The sequence below is a fragment of the Oncorhynchus nerka genome, linkage group LG1, assembly GCF_034236695.1.
Source record: "Oncorhynchus nerka isolate Pitt River linkage group LG1, Oner_Uvic_2.0, whole genome shotgun sequence".
Classification (NCBI taxonomy): domain Eukaryota; kingdom Metazoa; phylum Chordata; class Actinopteri; order Salmoniformes; family Salmonidae; genus Oncorhynchus; species Oncorhynchus nerka.
In genome coordinates, this window is record NC_088396.1 from 42,220,835 (window position 1) to 42,240,834 (window position 20,000).

Genomic DNA, 20,000 nt, shown 5'->3' on the forward strand with positions numbered 1-20,000 from the left:
TCTGTCTGTCTCCTCTCCTGTCTCTCTCTCTGTCTCCTCTCCCTGTCTCTGTCTGTCTCCTCTCCCTGTCTCTCTTCGTCTCCTCTCCTGTCTCTGTCTGTCTCCTCTCCCTGTCTCTCTCTCTGCTGTCTCTGTCTCTCCTGTCTCTCTCCCTGTCTCTGTCTGTCTCCTCCTGTCTCTGTCTGTCTCCCTCCCTGTCTCTGTCTGTCTCCTCTCCTGTCTCTCCCTGTCTCTCTCCCTGTCTCTCTTCGTCTCTCTCCCTGTCTCTGTCTGTCTCCTCTCCCTGTCTCTGTCTCCTCACCCTGTCTGTCTGTCTCTCTCCCTGTCTCTGTCTCTCTCTGTCTCTCTTCGTCTCTCTCTCTCTCTGTCTGTCTCCTCTACCTGTCTCTCTTTGTCTCCTCTCCCTGTCTCTGTCTCTGTCTGTCTCCTCTCCCTGTCTCTGTCTGTCTCCTCTCTCTGTCTCTGTCTGTCTCCTCTCCCCATCTCTGTCTGTCTCCTCTCTCTGTCTCTGTCTGTCTCCTCTCCCTGTCTGTCTGTCTCCTCTCCCTGTCCTGTCTGTCTCTCTCCCTGTCTCTGTCTGTCTCCTCTCTGTCTCTGTCTGTCTCTCTCTCCTGTCTCTGTCTGTCTCTCTCCCTGTCTCTCTGTCTCTGTCTCTGTCTCTGTCTGTCTCTGTCTCTGTCTCTCTCTGTCTCTCTCCCTGTCTCTGTCTGTCTCCTCTCCCTGTCTCTGTCTGTCTCCTCTCCCTGTCTCTGTCTGTCTCCTCTCCCTGTCTCTGTCTCTGTCTGTCTCCTCTCCCTGTCTCTGTCTCTGTCTGTCTCCTCTCCCTGTCTCTGTCTGTCTCCTCTCTCTGTCTCTGTCTGTCTCCTCTCCCTGTCTCTCTTCGTCTCCTGTCCCTGTCTCTCTCTGTCTCCTCTCCCTGTCTCTCTTCTGTCTCTCTCCCTGTCTCTGTCTCTGTCTGTCTCCTCTCCCTGTCTCTCTTTGTCTCCTCTCTCTGTCTCTGTCTGTCTCCTCTCCCTGTCTCTGTCTGTCTCCTCTCTCTGTCTCTGTCTGTCTCCTCTCCCCGTCTCTGTCTGTCTCCTCTCTCTGTCTCTCTGTCTCCTCTCCCTGTCTCTGTCTGTCTCCTCTCCCTGTCTCTCTTCGTCTCCTCTCCTGTCTCTGTCTGTCTCCTCTCCCTGTCTCTGTCTGTCTCCTCTCTCTGTCTCTGTCTGTCTCCTCTCCCTGTCTCTCTTCGTCTCCTGTCCCTGTCTCTCTTTGTCTCCTCTCCCTGTCTCTCTTCGTCTCCTCTCTCTGTCTCTGTCTGTCTTCTCTCCCTGTCTCTCTTCGTCTCCTCTCCCTGTCTCTGTCTGTCTCCTCTCCCTATCTCTCTCTGTCTGTTTCCTCTCCCTGTCTCTGTCTCTGTCTGACTCCTCTCCCTGTCTCTGTCTGTCTCCTCTCTCTGTCTCTGTCTGTCTCCTCTCCCTGTCTCTCTTCGTCTCCTCTCCCTCTCTCTGTCTGTCTCCTCTCCCTGTCTCTCTTCGTCTCCTCTCCCTGTCTCTGTCTCTGTCTGTCTCCTCTCCCTGTCTCTGTCTGTCTCCTCTCCCTGTCTCTCTTCGTCTCCTCTGCCTGTCTCTGTCTCTGTCTGTCGCCTCTCCCTGTCTCTATCTGTCTCCTCTCCCTGTCTCTGTCTGTCTCCCCTCCTTGTCTCTGTCGGTCTCCTCTCCCTGTCTCTCTTCGTCTCCTCTCCCTGTCTCTGTCTGTCTCCTCTCCCTGTCTCTGTCTGTCTCCTCTCTCTGTCTCTCTGTCTCCTCTCCCCATCTCTGTCTGTCTCCTCTCTCTGTCTCTGTCTGTCTCCTCTCCCTGTCTCTGTCTGTCTCCTCTCTCTGTCTCTGTCTGACTCCTCTCCCTGTCTCTGTCTGTCTCCTCTCCCTGTCTCTGTCTGTCTCCTCTCCCTGTCTCTGTCTGTCTCCTCTCCCTGTCTCTCTTCGTCTCCTCTCCCTGTCTCTGTCTGTCTCCTCTCCCTGTCTCTCTTCGTCTCCTCTCCCTGTCTCTGTCTGTCTCCTCTCCCTGTCTCTGTCTCTGTCTGTCTCCTCTCCCTGTCTCTGTCTCTGTCTGACTCCTCTCCCTGTCTCTGTCTGTCTCCTCTCTCTGTCTCTGTCTGTCTCCTCTCCCTGTCTCTCTTCGTCTCCTGTCCCTGTCTCTCTTTGTCTCCTCTCCCTGTCTCTCTTCGTCTCCTCTCCCTGTCTCTGTCTCTGTCTGTCTCCTCTCCCTGTCTCTCTTCGTCTCCTCTCTCTGTCTCTGTCTCCTCTCCCTGTCTCTGTCTGTCTCCTCTCTCTGTCTCTGTCTGTCTCCTCTCCCTGTCTCTGTCTGTCTCCTCTCTGTCTCTCTGTCTCTGTCTGTCTCCTCTCCCTGTCTCTCTCTGTCTCTCTCTCCTGTCTCTGTCTGTCTCTCTCCCTGTCTCTGTCTGTCTCCTCTCCTGTCTCTGTCTGTCTCCTCTCCCTGTCTCTCTTCTCTCCTGTCTCTGTCTCTCTTTGTCTCCTCTCCCTGTCTGTCTCCTCTCCTGTCTCTGTCTGTCTCTCTCCCTGTCTCTCTTCGTCTCCTCTCCCTGTCTCTGTCTGTCTCCTCCCTATCTGTCTGTCTGTTTCTCTCCCTGTCTCTGTCTCTGTCTGACTCCTCTCCTGTCTCTGTCTGTCTCCTCTCTCTGTCTCTGTCTGTCTCCTCTCCCTGTGTCTCTTTGTCTCCTCTCCCTCTCTCTGTCTGTCTCCTCTCCCTGTCTCTCTTCGTCTCCTCTCCCTGTCTCTGTCTCTGTCTGTCTCCTCTCCCTGTCTCTGTCTGTCTCCTCTCCCTTCTCTGTCTGTCTCCTCTGCCTGTCTCTGTCTCTGTCTGTCTCTCTCTCTCTGTCTCCTCTCCCTGTCTCTGTCTGTCTCTCCCTCCTGTCTCTGTCTGTCTCCTCTCCTGTCTCTCTTCTCTCCTCTCCCTGTCTCTGTCTGTCTCCTCTCCCTATCTCTCTGTCTGTCTCCTCTCCCTGTCTCTGTCTCTGTCTCCCTCTCCCTGTCTCTGTCTGTCTCCTCTCCTGTCTCTCTGTCTGTCTCCTCTCCTGTCTCTCTTTGTCTCTCTCTCCTCTCTCTGTCTGTCTCTCTCCCTGTCTCTCTTCTGTCTCCTCTCCCTGTCTCTGTCTCTGTCTGTCTCTCTCCCTGTCTCTGTCTCTCTCTCTCCTGTCTCTCTTAGTCTCTCTGTCTGTCTCCTCTCCCTGTCTCTCTCTCTGTCTCTCTCTCTGTCTCTGTCTGTCTCCTCCCTGTCTCTGTCTCTCCCCTCTGTCTCTCTTCGTCTCTCCTCTGTCTCTGTCTGTCTCCTCTCCCTGTCTCTGTCTGTCTCCTCTCCTGTCTCTCTTCGTCTCCTCTCCCTGTCTCTGTCTGTCTCCTCCCTGTCTCTGTCTGTCTCCTCTCCCCTGTCTCTGTCTGTCTCCTCTCCTGTCTCTGTCTGTCTCCTCTCCCTGTCTCTGTCTCCTGTCTCCTCTCCTCTCTGTCTCTGTCTGTCTCTCTCCCTGTCTCTGTCTGTCTGACTCCTCTCCCTGTCTCTGTCTGTCTCCTCTCTCTGTCTCTGTCTCCTCTCCCTGTCTCTCTTCGTCTCCCTGTCTCTGTCTCTCTGTCTCTCTCCCTGTCTCTCTCTCTCCCTGTCTCTGTCTCTGTCTGTCTCTCTCCCTGTCTCTCTTCGTCTCCTCTCCCTGTCTCTGTCTGTCTCTCTCTCCCTGTCCCTGTCTCTCTCTCTGTCTCTGTCTCTTCTCTCCTGTCTCTCTCTCCCTGTCTCTGTCTGTCTCCTCTCCTCCTCTCTCTCTGTCTGTTTCCTCTCCTGTCTCTGTCTCTGTCTCTCTCTCCTGTCTCTGTCTGTCTCTCTCTCTGTCTCTGTCTGTCTCCTCTCCCTGTCTCTTTGTCTCTCCTCCTCTCTCTGTCTGTCTCCTCTCCCTGTCTCTCTTGTCTCCTCTCCCTGTCTCTCTGTCTCTGTCTGTCTCCTCTCCCTGTCTCTGTCTGTCTCCTCTCCTGTCTCCTCGTCTCTGTCTGTCTGTGTCTCTGTCTCTGTCTGTCGCCTCCCTGTCTCTATCTGTCTCTCCCTGTCTCTGTCTGTCTCCTGTCCTGTCTCTGTCTCTCTCCTTGTCTCTGTCTGTCTCCCTGTCTCTGTCTGACTCCTCTCCTGTCTGTCTGTCTCTGTCTGCCTCTCTCTCTGTCTCTTCGTCTCCTCTCCCTGTCTCTGTCTGTCTCTCTCCTGTCTGTCTCTTCTTCTCTCCCTCTGCCTGTCTCTGTCTCTGTCTGTCTCCTCCCTGTCTCTGTCTGTCTCCTCTCCCTGTCTCTGTCTGTCTCTCTCCTGTCTGTCTCCTTTGTCTCTCCTGTCTCTGTCTCTGTCTGTCTCTCTCTCCTGTCTCTGTCTCTGTCTGTCTCTGTCTCTGTCTCTGTCTCTGTCTCTGTCTCTGTCTGTCTCTCCCTCTCTGTCTCTGTCTGTCTCTGTCTCTCCCTGTCTCTCCTGTCTGTCTCCTTCCTGTCTCTCTGTCTCCTGTCTCCTCCCTCTCCCCTGTCTCTGTCTCTGTCTGTCTCTCCCTGTCTCTGTCTGTCTCCTCTCCCTGTCTCTGTCTGTCTCTCTCTGTCTCTGTCTGTCTCCTCTCTCTGTCTCTGTCTGTCTCCTCTCCCTGTCTCTCTTCGTCTCCTCTCTCTGTCTCTGTCTGTCTCCTCTCCCTGTCTCTGTCTGTCTCCTCTCTCTGTCTCTGTCTGTCTCCTCTCCCTGTCTCTGTCTGTCTCCTCTCCCTGTCTCTGTCTGTCTCCTCTCTGTCTCTGTCTGTCTCCTCTCCCTGTCTCTCTTCGTCTCCTCCCTGTCTCTGTCTGTCTCTCTCTCCCTGTCTCTCTCTGTCTCCTCTCCCTGTCTCTGTCTGTCTCCTCTCCCTGTCTCTGTCTCTGTCTGACTCCTCTCCCTGTCTCTGTCTGTCTCCTCTCCCTGTCTCTGTCTCTGTCTGTCTCCTCTCTCTGTCTCTGTCTGTCTCCTCTCCCTGTCTCTCTTCGTCTCCTCTCCCTGTCTCTGTCTGTCTCCTCTCCCTGTCTCCCTCTCCCTGTCTCTGTCTGTCTCCTCTCCCTGTCTCTGTCTTGTCTCCTCTCCCTGTCTCTGTCTGTCTCCTCTCTCCCTGTCTCTGTCTGTCTCCTCTCCTGTCTCTGTTCTGTCTCCTCTCTCTGTCTCTGTCTGTCTCCTCTCCCTGTCTCTCTTCGTCTCCTCTCCCTGTCTCTGTCTCTGTCTGTCTCCTCTCCCTGTCTCTGTCTGTCTCCTCTCCCTGTCTCTCTTTGTCTCCTCTCTCTGTCTCTGTCTGTCTCCTCTCTCTGTCTCTGTCTGTCTCCTCTCTCTGTCTCTGTCTGTCTCCTGTCTCTGTCTGTCTCCTCTCCCTGTCTCTGTCTGTCTCTCCTCTCCTGTCTCTGTCTGTCTCCTCTCCTGTCTCTCTCTGTCTCCTCTCCCTGTCTCTGTCTGTCTCTCTCCCTGTCTCTCTTCGTCTCCTCTCCCTCTGTCTCTGTCTGTGTCTCCTCTCCCTGTCTCTCTGTCTCCTCTCCTCTGTCTGTCTCTCTGTCTGTCTCCTCTCCCTGTCTCTCTTCGTCTCCTCTCCCTGTCTCTGTCTGTCTCCTCTCCTGTCTCTGTCTCCCTGTCTCTGTCTGTCTCCTCTCCCTGTCTCTGTCTGTCTCCTCTCCTGTCTCTGTCTGTCTCCTCTCCCTGTCTCTGTCTGTCTCCTCTCCTGTCTCTGTCTGTCTCCTCTCCCTGTCTCTCTTCTGTCTCCTCTGTCTGTCTCCTCTCCCTGTCTCTGTCTGTCTCTCCTCCTTGTCTCTGTCTGTCTCCTCTCCCTGTCTCTCTTCGTCTCCTCTCCCTGTCTCTGTCTGTCTCCTCTCCCTGTCTCTGTCTGTCTCCTCTCCCTGTCTCTCTTCGTCTCCTCTCCCTGTCTCTGTCTGACTCCTCTCCCTGTCTCTGTCTGTCTCTGTCTGTCTCCTCTCCCTGTCTCTCTTCGTCTCCTCTCCCTGTCTCTGTCTGTCTCCTCTCCCTGTCTCTCTTCGTCTCCTCTCCCTGTCTCTGTCTGTCTCCTCTCCCTGTCTCTGTCTGTCTCCTCTCCCTGTCTCTGTCTGTCTCCTCTCCCTGTCTCTGTCTGTCTCCTCTCCTGTCTCTCTCTGTCTCCCTCCCTGTCTCTGTCTCTGTCTGTCTCTCTCCCTGTCTCTGTCTGTCTCCTCTCTCTGTCTTTGTCTGTCTCCTCTCCCTGTCTCTCTGTCTCTCTCCTGTCTCTGTCTGTCTCCTCTCCCTCTCTGTCTGTCTCTCTCTCTGTCTCTGTCTGTCTCCCTGTCTCTGTCTCATCTCCCTGTCTCTCTCTGTCTCTCTCTCTGTCTGTCTCATCTCATGTCTCTGTCTGTCTCCTCTCCCTGTCTCTGTCTGTCTCCTCTCCTGTCTCTGTCTGTCTCCTCTCCCTGTCTCTCTCTGTCTCTCCCCTGTCTCTGTCTGTCTCCTCTAGCTGTCTCTGTCTCTCTCTGTCTCCTGTCTCTCTCCCTGTCTCCTCTCCCTGTCTGTCTGTCTGTCTCTCTCCTGTCTCTGTCTGTCTCCTTTCCCTGTCTCTGTCTGTCTCCTCTCCTGTCTCTGTCTGTCTCCTCTCCCTGTCTCTGTCTGTCTCCTCTCCCTGTCTCTGTCTGTCTCCTCTCCCTGTCTCTCTCTCTGTCTCTCTCCCTGTCTCTGTCTGTCTCCTCTCCCTGTCTCTCTTCTCTCCCTGTCTCTGTCTGTCTCCTCCCTGTCTGTCTGTCTCTGTCTGTCTCCTCTCCCTGTCTCTGTCTCTGTCTGTCTCCTCTCCCTGTCTCTGTCTGTCTCCTCTCCCTGTCTCTCTCCTCCCCTCCCTGTCTCTGTCTGTCTCCTCTCCCTGTCTCTCTGTCTCTCTCCCTGTCTGTCTGTCTGTCTCATCTCCTGTCTCTGTCTGTCTCCTCTCCCTGTCTCTGTCTGTCTCCTCTCCCTGTCTTTGTCTCTCTCTCCCTGTCTCTCTTCGTCTCCTCTCCCCTGTCTCTGTCTGTCTCCTCTCCCTGTCTCTGTCTGTCTCCTCTCCCTGTCTCTGTCTGTCTCCTCTCCCTGTCTCTGTCTCCCCCTGTCTCTGTCTCCTCCCCTGTCTCTGTCTCCTCATCTCTGTCTCTGTCTGTCTCCTCTCCCTGTCTCTGTCTGTCTCCTCTCCTGTCTCTGTCTGTCTCCTCTCCCTGTCTCTGTCTGTCTCCTCTCTCTGTCTCTGTCTGTCTCCTCTCCCTGTCTCTGTCTCTCTCCTGTCTCTGTCCATCTCCTATCCCTGTCTGTCTCTCCTCTCCCTGTCTCTGTCTGTCTCCTCTGTCTCTCTCTCTCCCTGTCTCTGTCTGTCTCCTCTCCCTGTCTCTGTCTGTCTGTCTCTCTCCTGTCTCTGTCTGTCTCCTCTCCCTGTCTTGTCTCTCTCTGTCTGTCTCCTCTCTCTGTCTGTCTCTGTCTGTCTCTCTCCTCCTCTCTGTCTCTGTCTGTCTCCTCTCCTGTCTCTCTCTCGTCTCCTCTCCCTGTCTCTCTCTGTCTGTCTCCTCTCCCTGTCTCTCTCTGTCTGTCTCCTCTCCCTGTCTCTCTTCGTCTCCTCTCCTGTCTCTGTCTGTCTCCTCTCCCTGTCTCTCTTCGTCTCCTCTCCTGTCTCTGTCTCTGTCTGACTCCTCTCCCTGTCTCTGTCTGTCTCCTCTCCCTGTCTCTGTCTGTCTCTGTCTCCTGTCTCTGTCTGTCTCCTCCCTGTCTCTGTCTGTCTCCTCTCCCTGTCTCTGTCTGTCTCCTCTCCCTGTCTCTGTCTGTCTCCTCTCCTGTCTCTGTCTGTCTCCTCTCCCTGTCTCTCTTCTGTCTCCTCTCCTGTCTCTGTCTGTCTCCTCTCCTGTCTCTGTCTGTCTCTCTCTGTCCTGTCTCTTTCCTCTGTCTCTCTGTCTCTCTCCCTGTCTCTCTCCCTGTCTCTGTCTGTCTCCTCTCTGTCTCTGTCTGTCTCTCTCCCTGTCTCTGTCTGTCTCCTCTCCTGTCTCTGTCTGTCTCCTCTCCTGTCTCTCTCTGTCTCCTCTGTCTCTGTCTGTCTCTCTTCTGTCTCTCTCTCTCTCCTGTCTCTGCCCATCTCCTCTCCCTGTCTGTCTCCTCTCCTCCCTGTCTCTGTCTGTCTCCTCTCCCTGTCTCTGTCTCTCCCTCTCTGTCTCTCTCCTGTCTCTGTCTGTCTCCTCTCCCTGTCTCTGTCTGTCTCTTGTCTGTCTCTGTCTGTCTCCTCTCTGTCTCTGTCTGTCTCCTCTCCCTGTCTCTGTCTGTCTCCTCTCCCTGTCTCTGTCTGTCTCCTCTCCCTGTCTCTCTTCGTCTCCTCTCCCTGTCTCTGTCTGTCTCCTCTCCCTGTCTCTCTCTGTCTCCTCTCCTGTCTCTGTCTGTCTCCTCTCTCCTGTCTCTGTCTGTCTCCTCTCCCTGTCTCTCTGTCTCCTCACCTGTCTCTGTCTCTGTCTGTCTCCTCTCCCTGTCTCTGTCTGTCTCTCTGTCTCTCTTCGTCTCCTCTCCCTGTCTCTGTCTGTCTCTCCCTGTCTCTCTTTCGTCTCCTCTCCCTGTCTCTGTCTCTGTCTGTCTCATCTCCCTGTCTCTGTCTGTCTCCTCTCCCTGTCTCTGTCTGTCTCCTCTCCCTGTCTTTGTCTGTCTCTCTCCCTGTCTCTCTGTCTCCTCTCCCTGTCTCTGTCTGTCTCCTCTCCCTGTCTCTGTCTCCTCTCCCTGTCTCTCTTTTTCTCTCCTGTCTCTCTGTCTCCTCCCCTGTCTCTGTCTGTCTCATCTACATGTCTCTGTCTGTCTCCTCTCCCTGTCTCTGTCTGTCTCCTCTCCCTGTCTCTGTCTGTCTCCTCTCCCTGTCTCTCTCTGTCTCCTCTCCCTGTCTCTGTCTGTCTCCTCTAGCTGTCTCTTCTGTCTCCTCCCTCTCTGTCCATCTCCTATCCCTGTCTCTCTCTCTCCCTGTCTCTGTCTGTCTCCTCTCCTGTCTCTGTCTCGTCTCCTCTCCCTGTCTCTGTCTGTCTCCTCTCCCTGTCTCTGTCTGTCTGTCTCCTCTCCCTGTCTCTGTCTGTCTCCTCTCCCTGTCTCTCTCTGTCTCCTCTCCCTGTCTCTGTCTGTCTCCTCTAGCTGTCTCTCTTTGTCTCATCTCCCTGTCTCTGTCTGTCTCCTCTCCCTGTCTCTCTTCCTCTCCTCTCCCTGTCTCTGTCTGTCTCCTCTCCCTGTCTCTCTTCGTCTCTCTCCCTGTCTCTGTCTCTGTCTGTCTCCTGTCCCTGTCTCTGTCTGTCTCCTCTCCCTGTCTCTCTTCGTCTCTCTCCCTGTCTCCTGTCTCTGTCTGTCTCCTCTCCCTGTCTCTGTCTGTCTCTCTCCCTGTCTCTCTTCGTCTCCTCCCTGTCTCTGTCTGTCTCCTCTCCCTGTCTCTCTTCGTCTCCTCTCCCTGTCTCTGTCTCTGTCTGTCCCTCTCCTCCCTGCCTCTGTCTGTCTCCTCTCCCTGTCTCTGTCTGTCTCCTCTCCCTGTCTCTGTCTGTCTCCTCTCCCTGTCTCTCTTCGTCTCCTCTCCCTGTCTCTGTCTGTCTCCTCTCCCTGTCTCTCTTCGTCTCCTCTCCTGTCTCTGTCTCTGTCTGTCTCCTCTCCTGTCTCTGTCTGTCTCTCTCCCTGTCTCTGTCTGTCTCTCTCCTGTCTCTGTCTGTCTCCTCTCCCTGTCTCTCTTGTCTCCTCTCCCTGTCTCTCTTCGTCTCCTCCCCTGTCTCTGTCTGTCTCATCTCCCTGTCTCTGTCTGTCTCCTCTCCCTGTCTCTCTCTGTCTCCTCTCCCTGTCTCTGTCTGTCTCCTCTCTGTCTCTCTTTGTCTGTCTCTGTCCTCTCTGTCTCTCTGTCTGTCTCTCTCTCTCCTGTCTCTGTCTGTCTCCTCTCCCTGTCTCTGTTGTCTCTCTCCCTGTCTGTCTCCTCTCCTCTGTCTCTGTCTGTCTGTCTCCTCTCCCTGTCTCTGTCTGTCTCCTCTCCCTGTCTCTGTCTGTCTCTCTACCTGTCTCTGTCTGTCTCCTCTCCCTGTCTCAGTCTGTCTCTCCCTGTCTCTCTCTGTCTCCTCTCCCTGTCTCTCTGTCTCCTCTAGCTGTCTCTCTTTGTCTCCTCTCCCTGTCTCTGTCTGTCTCCTCTCCCTGTCTGTCTCTCTCTGTCTCCCCTGTCTCTGTCTGTCTCCTCTCCCTGTCTCTCTCTGTCTCCTCTCCCTGTCTGTCTCCTCTCCTCTCCCCTGTCTGTCTCCTCTCCTGTCTCTGTCTCTGTCTGTCTCCTCTCCCTGTCTCTGTCTCTGTCTCTCTCTGTCTCTCTGTCTCCCTCCCTGTCTCTGTCTGTCTCCTCTCCCTGTCTCTGTCTGTTTCTCCTCTCCCTGTCTCTGTCTGTCTCCTGTCCCTGTCTCTCTTTGTCTCCTCTCCCTGTTTCTGTCTGTCGCCTCTCCCTGTCTCTATTCGTCTCCTCTCCCTGTCTCTGTCTGTCTCCTCTCCCTGTCTCTGTCTGTCTGTCTCCTCTCCCTGTCTCTGTCTGTCTCCTCTCCCTCTGTCTGTCTCCTCTACCTGTCTCTGTCTGTCTCATCTCCCTGTCTCTGTCTGTCTCCTCTCCCTGTCTCTCTTCCTCTCCTCTCCCTGTCTCTGTCTGTCTCCTCTCCCTGTCTCTCTTCGTCTCCTCTCCCTGTCTCTGTCTCTGTCTGACTCCTCTCCCTGTCTCTGTCTGTCTCTGTCTGTCTCCTCTCCCTGTCTCTCTTCGTCTCCTCTCCCTGTCTCTGTCTGTCCCTCTCCCTGTCTCTGTCTGTCTCATCTCCTGTCTCTGTCTGTCTCTCTCCCTGTCTCTCTTGTCTCCTCTCCCTGTCTCTGTCTGTCTCCTCTCCCTGTCTCTGTCTGTCTCCTCTCCCTGTCTTTGTCTGTCTCTCTCCCTGTCTCTCTCTCTGTCTCCTCTCCCTGTCTCTGTCTGTCTCCTCTCCTGTCTCTGTCTGTCTGTCTCCTCTCCCTGTCTCTGTCTGTCTCCTCTCCTGTCTCTGTCTCTGTCTGTCTCCCCCCTGTCTCTGTCTGTCTCATCTACATGTCTCTGTCTGTCTCCCTGTCTCTGTCTCTGTCTGTCTCCTCTCCCTGTCTCTGTCTCTCCTCTCCCTGTCTCTCTCTGTCTCTCTCCCTGTCTCTGTCTGTCTCCTCTAGCTCTCTGTCTCTCTCTGTCTCTGTCCCTGTCTCTCCCTGTCTGTCTCCTCTCCTGTCCTGTCTCTGTCTGTCGCCTCTCCCCTGTCTCTGTTCGTCTCCTCTCCCTGTCTCTCCTCTCCTCTGTCTCTGTCTCTGTCTGTCTCCTCTCCCTGTCTCTGTCTGTCTCCTCTCCTGTCTCTGTCTGTCTCCTCTCCCTGTCTCTGTCTGTCTCCTCTCCCTGTCTCTGTCTGTCTCCTCTCCCTGTCTCTGTCTGTCTCCTCTCCCTGTCTCTGTCTCCTCTCCCTGTCTCTGTCTGTCTCCTCTCCCTGTCTGTCTCCTCTCCCTGTCTCTGTCTGTCTCCTCTCCCTGTCTCTGTCTGTCTCCTCTCCCTGTCTCTCTTCGTCTCCTCACCCTCTCCTGTCTCTGTCTGTCTCCTCTCCCTGTCTCTGTCTGTCTCCTCTCCCTGTCTCTCTTCGTCTCCTCTCCCTGTCTCTGTCTGTCTCCTCTCCCTGTCTCTCTTCGTCTCCTCTCCCTGTCTCTGTCTCTGTCTGTCTCCTCTCCCTGTCTCTGTCTGTCTCCTCTCCCTGTCTCTGTCTGTCTCCTCTCCCTGTCTTTGTCTGTCTCCTCTCCCTGTCTCTCTTCGTCTCCTCTCCCTGTCTCTGTCTGTCTCCTCTCCCTGTCTCTGTCTGTCTCCTCTCCCTGTCTCTCTTTGTCTCCTCTCCCTGTCTCTGTTCTCTCTCTCCCTGTCTCTGTCTCTGTCTGTCTCATCTCCATGTCTCTGTCTGTCTCCTCTCCCTGTCTCTGTCTGTCTCTCTCCCTGTCTCTGTCTGTCTCCTCTCCCTGTCTCTCTCTGTCTCCTCTCCTGTCTCTGTCTGTCTCCTCTCTGTCTGTCTCTGTCTCCTCTCTCCTGTCTCTGTCCATCTCCTCTCCCTCTCTGTCTCTCTCCTCTGTCTCTGTCTGTCGCCTCTCCCTGTCTCTGTCTGTCTCCTCTCCCTGTCTCTGTCTGTCTCCTCTCCCTGTCTCTGTCTGTCTGTCTCTCTCCCTGTCTCTGTCTGTCTCCTCTCCTGTCTCTCTCTGTCTCCTCTCCCTGTCTCTGTCTGTCTCCTCTCTGTCCTCTTTGTCTCTCTCCTGTCTCTGTCTGTCTCTCTCCCTGTCTCTCTTCCTCTCCTCTCCCTGTCTCTGTCTGTCTCCTCTCCCTGTCTCTCTTCGTCTCCTCTCCCTGTCTCTGTCTCTGTCTGTCTCCTCTCCCTGTCTCTGTCTGTCTCCTCTCCCTGTCTCTCTTCGTCTCCTCTCCCTGTCTCCTGTCTCTGTCTGTCTCCTCTCCCTGTCTCTGTCTGTCTCCTCTCCCTGTCTCTCTTCGTCTCCTCTCCCTGTCTCTGTCTGTCTCCTCTCCCTGTCTCTCTTCGTCTCCTCTCCCTGTCTCTGTCTCTGTCTCCCTGCTCTGTCTGTCTCTCTCTGTCTCTGTCTGTCTCCTCTCCCTGTCTTTGTCTGTCTCCTCTCCCTGTCTCTTCGTCTCCTCTCCCTGTCTCTGTCTGTCTCCTCTCCCTGTCTCTCTCTCGTCTCCTCCTGTCTCTGTCTGTCTGTCTCCTCTCCTGTCTCTGTCTGTCTCCTCTCCCTGTCTCTGTCTGTCTCCTCTCCCTGTCTCTGTCTGTCTCCTCTCCCTGTCTCTCTTGTCTCCCTCTCCCTGTCTCTCTCTGTCTCCTCCCCTGTCTCTGTCTGTCTCCTCCCTGTCTCTGTCTGTCTCCTCTCCCTGTCTCTCTCTGTCTCCTCTCCTGTCTCTGTCTGTCTCCTCTCCCTGTCTCTGTTGTCTCCTCTCCCTGTCTCTGTCTCTCCTCTCCCTGTCTGTCTGTCTCCTCTCCCTGTCTCTGTCTGTCTCCCTCTCCCTGTCTCTCTTCGTCTCCTCTCTCCTGTCTGTCTCTCTCCTCTCTCTGTCTCTGTCTGTCTCTCCTCTCCCTGTCTCTGTCTGTCTCCTCTCCCTGTCTCTGTCTGTCTCCTCTCCCTGTCTCTGTCTGTCTCCTCTCCCTGTCTCTGTCTGTCTCCTCTCCCTGTCTCTGTCTGTCTCCTCTCCCTGTCTCTCTGTCTCCTCTCCTGTCTCTCTCTGTCTCCTCTCCCTGTCTCTGTCCATCTCCTCTCCCTGTCTGTCTCCTCTCCTCTCCCTGTCTCTGTCTGTCTCCTCTCCCTGTCTCTCTCTGTCTCCTCTCCCTGTCTGTCTGTCTCTCTCCCTGTCTGTCTCCTCTCCTCTCTGTCTCTGTCTGTCTGTCTCCTCTCCCTGTCTCTGTCTCTGTCCTCTCCTGTCTCTCTCTCTCCCCTCCCTGTCTCTGTCTGTCTCCTCTCCCTGTCTCTGTTTCTCTCTCCCTGTCTCTGTCTGTCTCCTCCCTGTCTCTCTTCTCTCCTCTCCCTGTCTCTGTCTGTCTCCTCTCCCTGTCTCTGTCTGTCTCCTCTCCCTGTCTCTGTCTCTCTCCTCTCCCTGTCTGTCTCCTCCTCTCCCTGTCTCTGTCTGTCTCCTCTCCCTGTCTCTCTGTCTCTCTCCCTTATCTGTCTGTCTCCTCTCCCTGTCTCTGTCTGTCTCCTCTCCCTGTCTCTGTCTGTCTCCTCTCCCTGTCTCTCTTCGTCTCCTCTCCCTGTCTCTGTCTGTCTCCTCTCCCTGTCTCTGTCTGTCTCCTCTCCCTGTCTCTGTCTGTCTCCTCTCCCTGTCTCTCTTTGTCTCCTCTCCCTGTCTCTGTCTGTCTCCTCTCCCTGTCTCTGTCTCTGTCTGTCTCCTCTCCCTGTCTCTGTCTGTCTCCTCTCCCTGTCTCTGTCTGTCTCCTCTCCCTGTCTCTCTTTTTCTCCTCTCCCTGTCTCTCTTCGTCTCCTCCCCCTGTCTCTGTCTGTCTCATCTACCTGTCTCTGTCTGTCTCCTCTCCCTGTCTCTGTCTGTCTCCTCTCCCTGTCTCTCTTCTGTCTCCTCTCCCTGTCTCTGTCTGTCTCCTCTCCCTGTCTCTCTCTGTCTCCTCTCCCTGTCTCTGTCTGTCTCCTCTAGCTGTCTCTCTTTGTCTCCTCTCCCTGTCTCTGCCCATCTCCTCTCCCTGTCTGTCTCCTCTCCTCTCCCTGTCTCTGTCTGTCTCTCTCTCCCTGTCTCTATTCGTCTCCTCTCCCTGTCTGTCTCCTCTCCTCTCTCTGTCTCTGTCTGTCTGTCTCCTCTCCCTGTATCTGTCTGTCTCCTTTACCTGTCTCTGTCTGTCTCCTCTACCTGTCTCTGTCTGTCTCCTCTCCCTGTCTCTGTCTGTCTCCTCTCCCTGTCTCTGTCTGTCTCCTCTCCCTGTCTCTCTTCGTCTCCTCTCCCTGTCTCTGTCTGTCTCCTCTCCCTGTCTCTCTTCGTCTCCTCTCCCTGTCTCTGTCTGTCTCCTCTCCCTGTCTCTGTCTGTCTCCTCTCCCTGTCTCTCTTCGTCTCCTCTCCCTGTCTCCTGTCTCTGTCTGTCTCCTCTCCCTGTCTCTGTCTGTCTCCTCTCCCTGTCTCTCTTCGTCTCCTCTCCCTGTCTCTGTCTGTCTCCTCTCCCTGTCTCTCTTCGTCTCCTCTCCCTGTCTCTGTCTCTGTCTGTCTCATCTCCCTGTCTCTGTCTGTCTCCTCTCCCTGTCTCTGTCTGTCTCCTCTCCCTGTCTTTGTCTGTCTCCTCTCCCTGTCTCTCTTCGTCTCCTCTCCCTGTCTCTGTCTGTCTCCTCTCCCTGTCTCTGTCTGTCTCCTCTCCCTGTCTCTCTTTTTCTCCTCTCCCTGTCTCTCTTCGTCTCCTCCCCCTGTCTCTGTCTGTCTCATCTACATGTCTCTGTCTGTCTCCTCTCCCTGTCTCTGTCTGTCTCCTCTCCCTGTCTCTGTCTGTCTCCTCTCCCTGTCTCTCTCTGTCTCCTCTCCCTGTCTCTGTCTGTCTCCTCTAGCTGTCTCTCTTTGTCTCCTCTCCCTGTCTCTGTCCATCTCCTATCCCTCTCTGTCTCCTCTCCTCTCCCTGTCTCTGTCTGTCGCCTCTCCCTGTCTCTATTCGTCTCCTCTCCCTGTCTCTGTCTGTCTCCTCTCCCTGTCTCTGTCTGTCTGTCTCCTCTCCCTGTCTCTGTCTGTCTCCTCTCCCTGTCTCTCTCTGTCTCCTCTCCCTGTCTCTGTCTGTCTCCTCTCCCTGTCTCTGTCTGTCTCCTCTCCCTGTCTCTGTCTGTCTCCTCTCCCTGTCTCTGTTCTGTCTCCTCTCCCTGTCTCTGTCTGTCTCCTCTCCCTGTCTCTCTTCGTCTCCTCTCCCTGTCTCTGTCTCTGTCTGTCTCCTCTCCCTGTCTCTGTCTGTCTCCTCTCCCTGTCTCTCTCTCTGTCTCCTCTCCCTGTCTCTGTCTCTGTCTGTCTCCTCTCCCTGTCTCTGTCTGTCTCCTCTCCCTGTCTCTCTTCGTCTCCTCTCCCTGTCTCTGTCTGTCTCCTCTCCCTGTCTCTCTTCGTCTCCTCTCCCTGTCTCTGTCTCTGTCTGTCTCATCTCCCTGCCTCTGTCTGTCTCCTCTCCCTGTCTCTGTCTGTCTCCTCTCCCTGTCTTTGTCTGTCTCCTCTCCCTGTCTCTCTTCGTCTCCTCTCCCTGTCTCTGTCTGTCTCCTCTCCCTGTCTCTCTTCGTCTCCGTTCCGTGTCTCTGTCTGTCTGTCTCCTCTCCCTGTCTCTGTCTGTCTCCTCTCCCTGTCTCTGTCTGTCTCCTCTCCCTGTCTCTGTCTGTCTCCTCTCCCTGTCTCTCTTTTTCTCCTCTCCCTGTCTCTCTTCGTCTCCTCCCCCTGTCTCTGTCTGTCTCATCTCCCTGTCTCTGTCTGTCTCCTCTCCCTGTCTCTCTCTGTCTCCTCTCCCTGTCTCTGTCTGTCTCCTCTAGCTGTCTCTCTTTGTCTCCTCTCCCTGTCTCTGTCCATCTCCTCTCCCTGTCTGTCTCCTCTCCTCTCCCTGTCTCTGTCTGTCGCCTCTCCCTGTCTCTATTCGTCTCCTCTCCCTGTCTGTCTCCTCTCCTCTCTCTGTCTCTGTCTGTCTGTCTCCTCTCCCTGTCTCTGTCTGTCTCCTCTCCCTGTCTCTGTCTGTCTCCTCTACCTGTCTCTGTCTGTCTCCTCTCCCTGTCTCAGTCTGTCTCCTCTCCCTGTCTCTCTCTGTCTCCTCTCCCTGTCTCTCTGTCTCCTCTAGCTGTCTCTCTTTGTCTCCTCTCCCTGTCTCTGTCCATCTCCTCTCCCTGTCTGTCTCCTCTCCTCTCCCTGTCTCTGTCTGTCTCCTCTCCCTGTCTCTCTCTGTCTCCTCTCCCTGTCTGTCTCCTCTCCTCTCCCTGTCTGTCTCCTCTCCTCTCTCTGTCTCTGTCTGTCTGTCTCCTCTCCCTGTCTCTGTCTCTGTCCTCTCCCTGTCTCTCTTCGTCTCCCCTCCCTGTCTCTGTCTGTCTCCTCTCCCTGTCTGAGTCTGTTTCTCCTCTCCCTGTCTCTGTCTGTCTCCTGTCCCTGTCTCTCTTTGTCTCCTCTCCCTGTTTCTGTCTGTCTCCTCTCCCTGTCTCTGTCTGTCTCCTCCCCCTGTCTCTCTTCGTCTCCTCTCCCTGTCTGTCTCCTCTCCTCTCCCTGTCTCTGTCTGTGTCCTCTCCCTGTCTCTCTTCGTCTCCCCTCCCATTATCTGTCTGTCTCCTCTCCCTGTCTGTGTCTGTCTCCTCTCCCTGTCTCTGTCTGTCTCCTGTCCCTGTCTCTCTTCGGCTCCTCTCCCTGTCTCTGTCTGTCTCCTTTCCCTGTCTGTGTCTGTCTCCTCTCCATGTGTCTGTCTATCTCCTCTCCCTGTCTCTCTTTGTCTCCTCTCCCTGTCTCTGTCTGTCTCCTCTCCCTGTCTCTGTCTGTCTCCTCTCCCTGTCTCTGTCTGTCTCCTCTCCCTGTCTCTGTCTGTCTCCTCTCCCTGTCTCTGTCTGTCTCCTCTCCCTGTCTCTCTTCGTCTCCTCTCCCTGTCTCTGTCTGTCTCCTCTCCCTGTCTCTGTCTGTCTCCTCTCCCTGTCTCTGTCTGTCTCCTCTCCCTGTCTCTGTCTGTCTCCTCTAGCTGTCTCTCTTTGTCTCCTCTCCCTGTCTCTGTCCATCTCCTCTCCCTGTCTGTCTCCCTCTCCTCTCCCTGTCTCTGTCTGTCTCCTCTCCCTGTCTCTCTCTGTCTCCTCTCCCTGTCTGTCTCCTCTCCTCTCTCTGTCTCTGTCTGTCTGTCTCCTCTCCCTGTCTCTGTCTGTCTCCTCTCCCTGTCTCTGTCTGTCTCCTCTACCTGTCTCTGTCTGTCTCCTCTCCCTGTCTCTGTCTGTCTCCTCTCCCTGTCTCAGTCTGTCTCCTCTCCCTGTCTCTCTCTGTCTCCTCTCCCTGTCTCTCTGTCTCCTCTAGCTGTCTCTCTTTGTCTCCTCTCCCTGTCTCTGTCCATCTCCTCTCCCTGTCTGTCTCCTCTCCTCTCCCTGTCTCTGTCTGTCTCCTCTCCCTGTCTCTCTCTGTCTCCTCTCCCTGTCTCTGTCTCTGTCCTCTCCCTGTCTCTCTTCGTCTCCCCTCCCTGTCTCTGTCTGTCTCCTCTCCCTGTCTGAGTCTGTTTCTCCTCTCCCTGTCTCTGTCTGTCTCCTCTCCCTGTCTGTCTCCTCTCCTCTCCCTGTCTCTGTCTGTGTCCTCTCCCTGTCTCTCTTCGTCTCCCCTCCCATTATCTGTCTGTCTCTCTTTGTCTCCTCTCCCTGTTTCTGTCTGTCTCCTCTCCCTGTCTCTGTCTGTCTCCTCCCCCTGTCTCTCTTCGTCTCATCTCCCTGTCTGTCTCCTCTCCTCTCCCTGTCTCTGTCTGTGTCCTCTCCCTGTCTCTCTTCGTCTCCCCTCTCATTCTCTGTCTGTCTCCTCTCCCTGTCTGTGTCTGTCTCCTCTCCCTGTCTCTGTCTGTCTCCTGTCCCTGTCTCTCTTCGGCTCCTCTCCCTGTCTCTGTCTGTCTCCTCTCCCTGTCTGTGTCTGTCTCCTCTCCATGTCTCTGTCTGTCTCCTCTCCCTGTCTCTCTTTGTCTCTCTCCCTGTCTCTGTCTGTCTCCTCTCCCTGTCTCTGTCTGTCTCCTCTCCCTGTCTCTGTCTGTCTCTCCCCTGTTTCTTTCTGTCTCCTCTCCCTGTCTCTGTCTGTCTCCTCTCTCTGTCTCTCTCTGTCTCTCTCCCTGTCTGTCTCCTCTCCTCTCCCTGTCTCTGTCTGTCTCCTCCTCCCTGTCTCTGTCTGTGTCCTCTCCCTGTCTCTCTTCGTCTCCCTCCCTGTCTCTGTCTGTCTCCTCTCCCTGTTCTGTCTGTCTCCTCTCCCTGTCTCTGTCTGTCTCCTCTCCCTGTCTCTCTTTGTCTCCTCTCCCTGTCTCTGTCTGTCTCCTCTCCCTGTCTCTGTCTGTCTCCTCTCTCTGTCTCTGTCTGTCTCCTCTCCCTGTCTCTCTTTGTCTCCTCTCCCTGTCTCTGTCTGTCTCCTCTCCCTGTCTCTGTCTGTCTCCTCTCCCTGTGTCTGTCTGGCTCCACTCCCTGTTTCTGTCTGTCTCCTCTCCCTGTCTCTGTCTGTTTCCTCTCCCTGTCTCTCTTCGTCTCCCTCCCTGTCTCTGTCTGTCTCCTCTCCCTGTCTCTGTCTGTCTCCTCTCCCTGTCTCTGTCTGGCGCCTCTCCTGTTTCTGTCTGTCTCCTCTCCCTTTCTCTGTCTGTCTCCTCTCCCTGTCTCTCTTCATCTCCTCTCCCTGTCTCTGTCTGACTCCTCTCCCTGTCTCTCTTTGTCGTCTCTCCCTGTCTCTGTCTGTCTCCTCTCCCTGTCTCTGTCCGTCTCCTCTCCCTGTCTCTCTCTGTCTCTTCTCCCTGTCTCTCTTCGTCTCCTCTCCCTGTCTCTGTCTGTCTCCTCTCCCTGTCTCTGTCTGTCTCCTCTCCCTGTCTCTGTCTGTGTCCTCTCCCTGTCTCTCTTCGTCTCCCCTCTCATTCTCTGTCTGTCTCCTCTCCCTGTCTGTGTCTGTCTCCTCTCCCTGTCTCTGTCTGTCTCCTGTCCCTGTCTCTCTTCGGCTCCTCTCCCTGTCTCTGTCTGTCTCCTTTCCCTGTCTGTGTCTGTCTCCTCTCCATGTGTCTGTCTATCTCCTCTCCCTGTCTCTCTTTGTCTCCTCTCCCTGTCTCTGTCTGTCTCCTCTCCCTGTCTCTGTCTGTCTCCTCTCCCTGTGTCTGTCTGGCGCCTCTCCCTGTTTCTTTCTGTCTCCTCTCCCTGTCTCTGTCTGTCTCCTCTCTCTGTCTCTCTCTGTCTCCTCTCCCTGTCTGTCTCCTCTCCTCTCCCTGTCTCTGTCTGTCTCCCCTCCCTGTCTCTGTCTGTGTCCTCTCCCTGTCTCTCTTCGTCTCCCCTCCCTGTCTCTGTCTGTCTCCTCTCCCTGTTTGTGTCTGTCTCCTCTCCCTGTCTCTGTCTGTCTCCTGTCCCTGTCTCTCTTTGTCTCCTCTCCCTGTCCCTGTCTGTCTCCTTTCCCTGTCTGTGTCTGTCTCCTCTCCATGTCTCTGTCTGTCTCCTGTCCCTGTCTCTCTTTGTCTCCTCTCCCTGTCTCTGTCTGTCTCCTCTCCCTGTCTCTGTCTGTCTCCTCTCCCTGTGTCTGTCTGGCGCCACTCCCTGTTTCTGTCTGTCTCCTCTCCCTGTCTCTGTCTGTTTCCTCTCCCTGTCTCTCTTCGTCTCCCCTCCCTGTCTCTGTCTGTCTCCTCTCCCTGTCTCTGTCTGTCACCTCTCCCTGTGTCTGTCTGGCGCCTCTCCCTGTTTCTGTCTGTCTCCTCTCCCTGTCTCTGTCTGTCTCCTCTCCCTGTCTCTCTTCATCTCCTCTCCCTGTCTCTGTCTGACTCCTCTCCCTGTCTCTCTTT